This window comes from Chiloscyllium plagiosum, chromosome 15, assembly GCF_004010195.1.
Source record: "Chiloscyllium plagiosum isolate BGI_BamShark_2017 chromosome 15, ASM401019v2, whole genome shotgun sequence".
Classification (NCBI taxonomy): domain Eukaryota; kingdom Metazoa; phylum Chordata; class Chondrichthyes; order Orectolobiformes; family Hemiscylliidae; genus Chiloscyllium; species Chiloscyllium plagiosum.
This window is the reverse complement of record NC_057724.1, coordinates 5,939,311-5,951,420: the sequence shown is the minus strand read 5'-3', so window position 1 is coordinate 5,951,420 and position 12,110 is coordinate 5,939,311.

Here is a 12,110-nt window from a genome sequence, read left to right as displayed (position 1 = left end):
GGCTCACCGGCCTATAGTTACTAGGGTTATCCCTACTCCCCTTTTTGATCAAGGGCGCCACATTTGCTATCCTCCAGTCTTCTGGCACTACTCCTGTAGACAACGAGGACATAAAAATCAAGGTCAATGGCTCTGCAATCTCCTCCCTTGCTTCCCAGAGAATCCTAGGATAAGTGCCATCAGGCCCAGGGGACTTATCTATTTTCACCCTTTCCAGAATTTCCAACACCTCTTCTCTACATACCTCAACGCCATCCATTCTGCTTAATTGTGACTCAGTATTCACATTGACAATAATGTCCTGTTCCTGATTGAATACTGACGAAAAGTATTCATTCAGTGTCTCCCTAATCTCTTCAGCCTCCACACACAACTTTCCACTACTATCCTTGACTGGACCTATTCCTACCCTAGTCATTCTTTTATTCCTGACATACCTATAGAAAGCCTTAGGGTTTTCCCTAATCCTACCAACTAAGGACCTTTCATGTCCCCTCCTTGCTGTTCTTAGCTCTATCTTCAGGTCCTTCCTGGCTACCTTATAACTCTCAATCACCCCAATTGAACCTTCACGCCTCATCTTTACAATGTCCTGTATAGCTGTAACATGACCTCCCAACTCTTATACTCAATACTTTCACCAATACAGGAAAGCATACCAAATGCCTTCTTCACTATCCTATCTATGTGCGACTCTATTTTCAAGGAACTATGAAACTGCACTCCAAGGTCTCTTTGTTCAGCAGCACTCCCTAGGACTTTGCCATTAAGCATATGAGTCCTGGTAAGATTTGCATTCCCAAAATGCATCTATATCTAAGTTAAACTATGCAACCTATTAAGGAGAAAGTGAGGTCTGCAGATGCTGGAGATCAGAGCTGAAAATGTGTTGCTGGAAAAGCGCAGCAGGTCAGGCAGCATCCAGGGAACAGGAGAATCGACGTTTCGGGCATAAGCCTGAAGAAGGGCTTATGCCCGAAACGTCGATTCTCCTGTTCCCTGGATGCTGCCTGACCTGCTGCGCTTTTCCAGCAACACATTTTCAGTACACAACCTATTGGCCCATTTGACCAAGGTCCCATTGTACTCTGAATGGCCTGCTTCAGAAATGTACGAATTCTATTCTATGAGATTCATTCTCTGAACATTGGTAATTTTCACGTTTCCCATTCACATTATGTTATAGTCACAATAGGTAATTACATTAAAAGAGGAGTTTTACTGTAACAGACAACACACACAACATGAACAGTTATTGAGAAACAAGCCCATTTTCTAATAATGCCAGAACATTTTGCCACCTTCAACCACACACCCTGGCCTTAGAATCATTGCTGGATGTTTAAAATTCATTCATGGAATGTAGGTATTGTTAGCTGGACCAACATTTATTGCCCATCCGCAATTGCCCAGAGGGAATCAGTCCCATTGCTTTGGATCTGGAGGCACGTGTCGGTCAGACACCAAAAACAGGTATTTCTGGTTAAAACCTCCTTCAGAAGGCTCACTGGACCTGAAACTTTAATTTTGTTTTTCTCTGCACAGATATTGCCAGACCTAATGTGTATTTCCAGCAATTTCTGTTTTTGCTTCTGATTTCCAGAATTTGAAGTTCTTCTGGTTTTGTTTAGACCTGATACTGGTTTCATTCCCTAAATGGGATTAATGAGCCAGTTGAGTTTTTACTTCAATCAACAATGTTTTCATGGTAATCCTCAGTTCCTGAATTCCAGATTTTTAATGGATTCACATTTCACCATCTGCAATGCAGAACGTGAACCAGAATTCCCAGACCATTTTATGGGTCTCTGGATTAATGTCCTGTGAAAATGCCACAAGGCTGTCACCTCCCCTATCAGTGTCTGTCAGAAGAAGGGTCAGTTCTCAGTCATTTCATTATGCTGACTGATGGGCTAAAGCTAGACACCAACCTTCCTATAGACCATCGTAATATGGATCAGGAATTCCCAAAGGGAGTTTGTGTTTCTCTGTCGGTGTGAAGATGCCTCTCGGGTGATTTTAATGGCAGATTTTCAGGGATGTAAAATCTTTTTCAATCTCCACCTCTCCTTTCTCTGTTGTCCTGGAAATTCGAGGAGAAAGTGAGGACTGCAGATGCTGGAGATCAGAGCTGAAAATGTGTTGCTGGAAAAGCGCAGCAGGTCAGGCAGCATCCAAGGAGCAGGAGAATCGACGTTTCGGGCATAAGCCCTTCTTCAGGAATGAGGAAAGTGTGTCCAGCAGGCTAAGATAAAAGTTAGGGAGGACGGACTTGGGGGAGGGGCATTGGAAATGCGATAGGTGGAAGGAGGTCAAGGTGAGGGTGATAGGCCGGAGAAGGGGTGGGGGCAGAGAGGTCGGGAAGAAGATTGCAGGTCAAGAAGGCGGTGCTGAGTCCGAGGGTTGGGACTGAGATAAGGTGGGGGGAGGGGAAATGAGGAAGCTGGAGAAATCTGAGTTCATCCCCTGTGGTTGGAGGGATCCTAGGTGGAAGATGAGGAACCCTCCAACTACAGGGGAACCTGTAGTGGTATACAGGAAATTCCCCAATACAAGTGCCTCTGAGGGTCAGGACCTTCCCACTTCTCCTCCAACCATGGTTTGTTTCCTCCCTTGTGCTTGCAGCTAGTAGGTTCAATGGTGGTGTAATTGGGCCTATCAGCAGCAAGCGTCAGAGAGAAACAGACAATGATTGGAGGAGCATTGAATAGGGACAGAGTGAGCAACAGTGATGATTTTGAGATGTCTGTAGTGATACAAGAAATTGGAAAAAGTTAGGGTACCATTGACATAGACCACATATTATACTGATTACCCCTCAAATGGTTTACAGCCAAACTGATCATCTCTTTGCACTGGTCATCCCACACTGATATCACACATCCAATGTGATAGCTTAGAAGAGAAGACAAAAAGCCTTAGTGGTAACTGTGAGAAGAACTTTGAGTGGTATATGAGGGCAAGTCTCTCCTTGTTGGCAGCATATAGGAGATGTTCTTCCTCAGCTGTGATGCCTACGCATGAGTTCAAGAAAGAGTAGATACTTGCAAGCAGAGACCAATTAACTGCTCATTGTTCATTGTGGGACATCACAGTGCATAAATTGTCATATTTGGTTACATAACAATATTAATTGTAATTCACCAATAATTAAATTGATGTGCAACGTGAGAATGTGGCAATGTGCAAAATAAATGCAAGGTCTTTTACACGATTCAACACAGCATGCTAAATATTTCATTACAGAGATACATTCTTCAGTCCAGGAGAATTAAAAAAACTGCAATCAACTTACAAAACAGGTGCACTTAAAGCAGTTAAACCAATGATATGGAAGAAGTTAGATGAGATGGACAATACAGAGCTGAACATCGCAGTGATGGGAGAAACAGAATCTGAGAAATCCAATTTCATCAATGCAGTGAGAGGACTTCAGGAGAATGGCGAAGAAGCAGTTATTGTTGGCTACACAGAAATCACAATGGAGCCAATCAGATATAAGCATCCCAACATGCCAAATGTTTATTTCTGGGATCTTTCTGGAATTAGAATGCCAAAATTCCAGGCTAAAAAATACCTGAAGGAAATGAATTTTAAAAGATTTGATTTCTTCATAATTATCTCTGCCAATCAATTCTCAGAAAATGATGCAAAACTTGCCAAAGAGATTGGAGGTCGGAAGAAGAATTTCTACTTCATTCGGGCTGAAGTTGATAATGATCTCAATTCATTGAGAAAGGGGGGGAAAGAGATTGATGAAGAGGAAGAACTGGAGAAGATTAAAAATGACTGTGTTAGCGAATTGTTGAAGGCAGGTATTTCAGTACACAATGCGTACCTGATGTCATACTTTAATCTGAATCTTTACGATTTTAATCTTTTCAATGAAACTATTGAGGATGATCTTCCAAATATAAAGAAAAGTCTATATAGACTGTCCGTTCCAAACTTAAACTCAGAGATTGTTGAGAAAAAAAGGAGAGAGCTAGAGAAAAGAATCTGAATGTTGGCAACACTTTCTGGGGAAATGGGAGCAGTGCCAGGTTCTGGAAGTGCCGTTAGCTGTAACATTGAGGTACTGATTGGAGAAATACATCATTTCCGTAAATCTCTGGATCTGGAGAATACCTCTCTTCAAAGACTGGCCAAGATGGCAGCTAAACCTGTGGAGGGTCTGAGGGTAATGGTAACAACACCCCTGGCAAGGGAAATAACTCCCAATTTAATTACAGAATTACAACAAGGTCACACTGCTATCACCATATCAGAACTTAAATACAGCCTTGACTTTATACCAGTCATAAGTTCCCTCTTTGAAGAAGGAATGTCATTTCTTATGATCTACAAGATGCTGAATGCTGCACTGGATAATCTTACAGAGAACGCAGAGAGCGTGGTGAAGGCTGCATTCGGGACTGAGTCAATCCAGTGAGTCAATGTGGTTGCTGATATAATTAAAGGGCTCTAAGCTGGAACATTGCAGGGATTCTGCTTTATTTATACTCCAGTTTATTGCTGAAAATATTACTTATCCATTTCAGGGAAGGGGGTCTGTGGATCAGTGTTTGGTGAATGAGTTGGGGTAAAATGTGACATGAAAATGTGAAGGATATGAAGTTTAAAAGACCTCAGCTAATTTCACAAACACATTGCAGTCAGGGAATTCTTTCCATTAAACAGAATAACAAGGAAGCCTGCCTGTGCCCAAATCACTGAAGCATCCAGCACTGAAAGTAACCATTCAGTCCATCATGTCCATAGTCAGAAATGTCTGCATACCTCAATGACAGTGATGGATTCAGTTCCCATGTCCAGCTCCTTCTCTGTGATGTGTTATGGGCCAGGCCTGATCCCCTCAAAACATTTCGAGGAAGTAGCCCCGATCCTAACTTTGTTTTAAGCAGGTGTAACGCCAATATTCCAGGGGGGATGCAGTTGGTCAAATCATGTAGTTTGAAACAAAATAGAATTTATTTACAAGTTTACTAAATGAAACATAAACAAAAGAGAGCAGAACACTGAATGACCTAATCTATTTGAAAACCCAAATAGCCCTTGATTCCCTTGTCTAATTCCAAACTGTCAATGACCCATCCTGCACTGCTCTTGGAGTTGAAAACTCCAAAGAATTCTGACCCTCTGAGAGAAGAAATTTCTCATTGTTTCAGTTTTAAACAGGAGATGTTTTGTTATGAAACTGTATCCCCAAGATCTAGATTCCCCGGAGGAGAAAGTGAGGTCTGCAGATGCTGGAGATCAAAGTTGAAACTTTATTGCTGGAACAGCACAGCAGGTCAGGCAGCATCCAGGGAACAGGAGATTCGACGTTTCGGGCACAGGCCCTTCTTCCTGAAGAAGGGCCTGTGCCCGAAACGTCGAATCTCCTGTTCCCTGGATGCTGCCTGACCTGCTGTGCTGTTCCAGCAATAAAGTTTCAACTAGATTCCCCGGAGAAAATTCTCTCAGAAACCACCCTAACAAGATCCCTCAGAATCTAATAAGTTCAATAAGATGATGCATCACTCCTTTAAATTCCAATGAATTTGATTCCAGCCTGCCCTACCCTCATGATCCAACCCCATTCTTAGAAACATTGATTGAGTGAACTTCCCTCAAACTGCCCCCAATGCAAGCTCTCCAATGTGAATAAAACTATTTGGATGGCACGGTGCCTCGGTGGTTAGTACTACTACCTATCAGCACCAGGGACCGGGGTTCAATTCCCACCTCGAGCAAATGTCTGTGTGGAGTTTGCACATTCTCCCCGTGTCTGCGTTTGCTCCGGTTTCCTCCCACAGTCCAAAGATGTGCAGGTTAGGTGAATTGGCCAAGTTAGATTGCCAATAGTGTTAGGTGCATTAGTCAGGGGTAAATGTAGGGGAATTGGTCTGGGTGGGTTCCTCTTCAGAGGGTCGGTGTGGACTTGTTGGGCCAAAGGGCCTGTTTTCACACTGTAGGAAATCTAATCTTATTTATCATCTTCACTATGTATCCATACAACTACTACAAATAAACACGGTTTCTTGAAAAGATATGTTAACCTCTCCTCTTCAATAGCACTTCCACAGAAGAGGAGTAGCCTAAATATCCAGAGATCTCTGTTTGACTTTCACCTCAACCCTCTGTCTTCAACTCTATCACTGTATCAGCACTATGAAGCAGCAACCAGTAAACACCCATTCAGTCAGGATGAGTAAGTGTGAGGGGAGACTCAATGGTGGTACGTCAACACAAAGTGGAGAATAGAGATTTGAACTGGGACCAGAGAAACAATCTCTACTGTATGGAGAGATAGAAAATCATTGCCCTTTGCTGCAGTACATCAGAATACAGATCAGGGAAGGGGGGGGGGGGGGGGGGTTATGTTCTAGCAAAGATAAATTTGTGAGTTATTCATTTCATTTTTTTATGGGATCTTACAGTGTAGATATTAGCTGTTACATGTGGCTCCATGACACCAGTGTTTCTATTTCACCAGAAGTGTATTGGGCATGAAGAGCTGAATTTTCCCATATTTTGAAGGAATTATTTACAGTACAGGAGGAGTCTATTTCATCGTTTCTGCACCAGCTCCCAGAACAGCTACCTAGCTAGTCTCACTTTCCCACTTTCTCAGTAGTCCTCTGAATTAATCACTTTCAAGTACATATCTGGTTCTCTTTTGAAACATCCTAAGGAATCCATCTCCAACATTCTCCCATGCAGTGCAATCCAAATCCTAACAACTCTGAGTAAAGAAGTTTCCCCTCATCTCACTCCTAGCTTTCTTGCTGACAATCTTGAAACTGTGACCCCTAGTCACTGCCATTCCAACAAATGGAAACAAATACTCTTCTTTAGCATGTCAAAATTGTTCATACTTTTTAACACTGCGAGAAGGACACTTTTAATCTTCTCTGCTTTAAGGAGAATAAGCCACATTTCTCTTGTCTTTCCTTACATCTACAATCCATAATTCTTGGTTTTACTTTAGTAAATATACTTTGCATTCTCTCCAAGATTTTATCATCCATCCTTAAATAAAGTGCCCAGAACTGAACATAAAAACTCAATGTGGTCTGCCCACATACTTCTCTCATAGGTTTTGAATCTATGGAATTCACTATTCCAGAGTGTGCTGGGACATTTAACAAATTTAAAGAAGAAATTGGTTTTTAATCAGTATTGGTTCAAAGAATCACGAAGAGTGGGTAGGAAAGTGGAATTGAGGCCAAGATGAAATATCAGTTGGTGTATTAAATGGCAGAGCTGGCTCAAAGACTAAATTGCCTACTGGTGCTCCTAGTTTTATGGTCTTATTTTGTCTAAGTTCCATTTTCGACAAGTTTCAAAAGGGATTTCTCTTCACAAGGTCCGGTGGGTATGTTTTAAGCAATCATCCCAAACTCACCTCATTAATTGCCTGTAATGCCCCTATAGTGCACCTCTTGTCTGATGCTAGCCCAATTCTCTGACCCACCTTCACTGGAAGAACTTGCTACTTCTGGGATATCCCGGTATCCTTGGTGCCAGTGCAATGATTAAGGGAGATTGTACACCAGATCAAATTCTGGCAGCTTGGTTGGAAAATATGATTTGTCATTTCAATGTGAAGGAGGTCCTCATTTGACATTCCACACAATTATCACAAATTCCTCACATAGCACACATTGCTCAGGGCTGAGGAAGATTCTGCCTAAAGAGTTTCTGGATATATTGAGGTTGTAGCATGTACTGCAAAAGTGCCCATTTCTTTCATCTGCTGTAAAACATCATGTTAAATGTTTTCTTTCAGAGATGAGATCACTCAATTTTCAAACTCGACTTGCTCCAGTCCAACAGAAACAGCTGGGCTAACACCAAAGAAGGTAAATGATCTGGACAGTTCAGAATGTAATGTTACAGTGACAGGAGAAACGGGCACAGGGAAATCCACCTTCATCAATACGATCAGGGGACTTCGGGACGATGATAAGGGAGCAGCTGAAGTCGGTAACACAGAAACCACAATGGAGCCAACCGGATATAAACATCCCGACCTGCCAAATGTTTATTTCTGGGACTTACCTGGAGTTGGAACGATGAAATTATCAGCCAATGAATATGCGAGAGTAATGAAATTTCAAAAATATGACTGCTTCATCATTATCTCAGACCGTTGATTCACAGAAAGTGAAGTGAAACTCGCTGAAGAGATTAAACGACTGGATAAACAATTCTATTTTATCCGATCAAAAATTGATAATAATCTTGATTCAATGAAAAAGCAACGGAGACAATTCAATGACAAAGACAAACTGGAGAAGATCAGGAATGATTGTGTCAGCAAGTTGCAAGAGGCAGGGATCCCATCACCCAGAATGTTCCTGATATCAAATCTCTGTCCTGATCTGTATGATTTTAACCTGTTAAATAAAGCTCTTGAAGATAATCTTCTAAATGTGAAGAAAGATGCCTCTTCTAACAGGCCACTTCTTCTAAACCAAAATCTTGAGCTTGTGGAGAAAGAAAGGGAAGTGCTAAAGAAACAACTCTGGATATTGGCAACTCTTTCTGGGGCAGTGGGGACAGTGCCAATTCCTGGAGTCTCCCTTGGTTGTGACATCAGGATACTGATTGGAGCAATAATACATTTACGTACGTGTATGGGTCTGGATGATGTCTCTCTTCAAAGATTGGCCAACCTGACAGGAAAATCTGTGGAAGATCTAAAAGCCGTGGTGACAACTCCCCTGATGAGGGAAATAACTCCTGATGTCATATATAGAACGCGTTGGGGTCTCACTGCTGTCTCCACCTCAGCAGTTGAGCTTGCTGTATGTAATATTCCAATCATTGGTTCTCTCTTTGGAGCTGGATCATCATTCCTTATGACATACATGTTGCTTAAAGACGCACTAGACGATTTTACAGAGAATGCACAGAGAGTGATAAACACTGCATTTGGGACTGAATCAATCCAGTGAGTCTGTGCCGTAGCTGATCAGTTAAAGATGTCTTGTTATGAGCATCATCATGACTGACACATTATGTTAATATCTGATTGGGCACCATTAACAATTTCGCTTGCTTAATGTTGACAAAGTTTCAAATCCCAGATGCTTACTAACAGAATAAAATAACAAGATTCCAGAACTTTGGATAAATAAAGTAGACTTCATTACACAGAGTTAGAGAAGTAAAACGATCTATTATGCATGTAACTTATAAATAAAACCGAATGTCAGACCATCTCACATTGTTCTGGAAACAACATTGGCAAGTTCAGTCCTGCCAACCCTCCAAATCCTCCTTATTAACATTTGGAGTGTGTGCCAAGTTGGAGATCTGTCTCACAGAGCAGTCAATAATCAATAAAGTCATACTAATAAAATCATACCTTATAGACAATGTTCCAGATATCATCTTCACCATCCGTGAGGATGTCCAAAATCGTTAATCGTACAACTCCATTATAAAGTCAATAGGTATAGTCACACAGTGGTATACAGACAGGAATGATTTGCCCTTGAAGTTCTCATCATTGATTTTGGACACCATGAGGTCTCATGACATCAGGTCAAACACGGGCAAAGAAACCTGCTGTTTACTAGGTAGCAGCCTCCCTCAGATGATGAACCAGTCCTGCCTATTTTAAGCATCACTTGGAGTAAGCACTGAGGGTGATAATGGCACAAAATGTACCTGGCTGAGGAACTTCAATGTCCACCACAAAGTGTGGCTCAGCAGCTTGATTGTTTGAGCCCGATAGGACATTGCTGTTAGACTGCGTGCAACAAAACGGAAAATATATTTGACCTCATCCTCACCAATCTACCTGCTGCAGATACATCTGTACACAGCAGTATCGATAAGAGTGGCCACTCCACAGTCCTTGTGGAGACAAGGTCCTGTCTTCACATTAATAAATTACGTTGTGTGATACAATCACCAGGTTCAATGGGACAGATTTTAAACATATTTTGTAACTGAAGACTGGGCATCAATGAGACTCTGTGGGTAGTCAGTAGCAGCAAAGTTATAGCTAAGGTTCATTAGTATGACTTTGTTGGTTATTGACTGCCCTGTGAGACAGATCTCCAACTTGGCACAACCTGCAAACTCAGGGGCTGGAATATTTCCACTCAACCCTTACTATCAAGTTAGGGGATCAACCTTTTAAGAGTCAAGAATGTTCAAGAACATGCCAGGATCAGCACCATGCATAACTAAAATTGAGATATCAATCTGGTGAAGCTGCAACACAGCTGCAACAACTTATATGCAAACCACCCAGATGTCCCAGCATCAAAGATGTCAGTTTTCAGCTTACCCCATGGGCTATCAAAAAATGGTTGGAGGCATTGGATACTGCAAAGGCTATAAACCGTGATAACATTTCAGCAATATTACTGCACACTTGTGCTCCAGAACATGCCACTCCCTGAACCAAGCTGTCCCAGTACAGTTTCAACACCAGCATCTACCCGACAATGTGGAAAACTGCCCAGGTTTGTCCTGCGCACAAAAAGCACAACAAATCCAACCCAGCCAAATACCTCTCCATCAGTCTACACGCGATCATGAGTAAAGTGGTGGAAAGTGTCATCAATAGTGCTTTCATGCAGCGCCTGCTCAGCAATAACCTAAGAAAATTATAACATAAATTGGACGATCACATTTGGGATAGAAAATTCCAGCTTCTGGGTGTTCCAATGGCCCGGTGTGGAAATCTCATCCAGTTCCTTCATGAAGGTTTCATGTTGGAGTGTGGCGTTGAGGTCTCATTCCAGTGAAGAGATCTTGTAATCCATCCTGAGGCAGTAGTCTTCCATTGTGATGGTCTTGGCTTGGCGTGGCGATTTCCAGAATTGGTGGTTTTGTCCCGGCATGTAGGTCTCATAGAAATCTTGAAGACAGGATCAGGAGGAGGCCATTTAATCCCACCATTGGGAACATCCTCCCTGCATCCACCATGTCTAGCCCTGTCAGAATTTTATAAGTCTCTATGAGATTTCCCCCTTCCACCTCATTCATTTGAACTCCAGTAAAAATAGTCCTAATCTAGTCGATCTTTCCTCAGAAGTCAGTTCCACCATCCCCAGAATCAGTCTGGTAAACTTTCGCTGCACCCCCTTTGACAGCAAGAGCATCCTCCCTCAGAAAACCAGACCAAAACTGCACACCCTATTCTAGGTGTGGCCTCACCAAGGCCCTGTATAACTGTACCAGCACATCCCTGTTCCTGTACTCGAAACCTCTCACAATGAAGGCCAACATAACATTTACTTTCTTTACCGCCTGCTGTACCTGCAGGCTTACCTTCAGCGACTGGTGCATAAGGACACTCAGGTCCCACTGCACACACCCCTCTCCCAATTTACAGCCATCCAGGTAGTAATCTGCTTTCTTGTTTTTGCTTCCAAAGTGAATAACCTCACATTTATCCAAATTATGCTGCATCTCCCATCGATTTGCCCACACTCCCAAGCTGTCCAGATCATGCTGAAGGATCTCTGTTTCCCAGTCACAGTCCACCCTCCCACCCACCTTGGTACCATCTGCAAACTTTGAGATGTTATTGTTTCCTCATTTTGTTTCCTCATCCAAAATATTAACATATATTGTGAGCAGCTGGGGTCCCAGTACCGATCCCTGTGGCACCCCACTAGTTACTGCCTGCCAATTTAAACAAGACCCATTAATTCCTATCTTTGCTTCCTCTATGCCAACCAGTTTTCTATCCATCTCAATACACTTCCCCTAATCCCATGTGCTTTAACTTTGTGCAATAATCGCTTATGTGGTGGGACTTTGTCAAACATTTTCTTAAAGTTTAAATATACAACTCCACTAGTTGTATCTTCATAGAATTCCCACAGATTTGTTAAGCCTGATTTCCCCTTCATAAATCCATGCTGACTCTCTCTGATTCTGCCACTGCTTTCTAAATACTCTGCAATAAAGTCCTTGATAATGATTCATGAATTTTCCCCCAGATGTTAGGCTTACTGGTCTATAATTCCCTGGTTTCTCCTTCCCTCCCTTTTTGAATACTGAAAGACATTAGCTACTTTCCAATCTGCAGGGACTGTTCCAGAGTCGATAGAATCCTGAAAGATGACCACAAATGCATTTATTTTTTCTAGAGC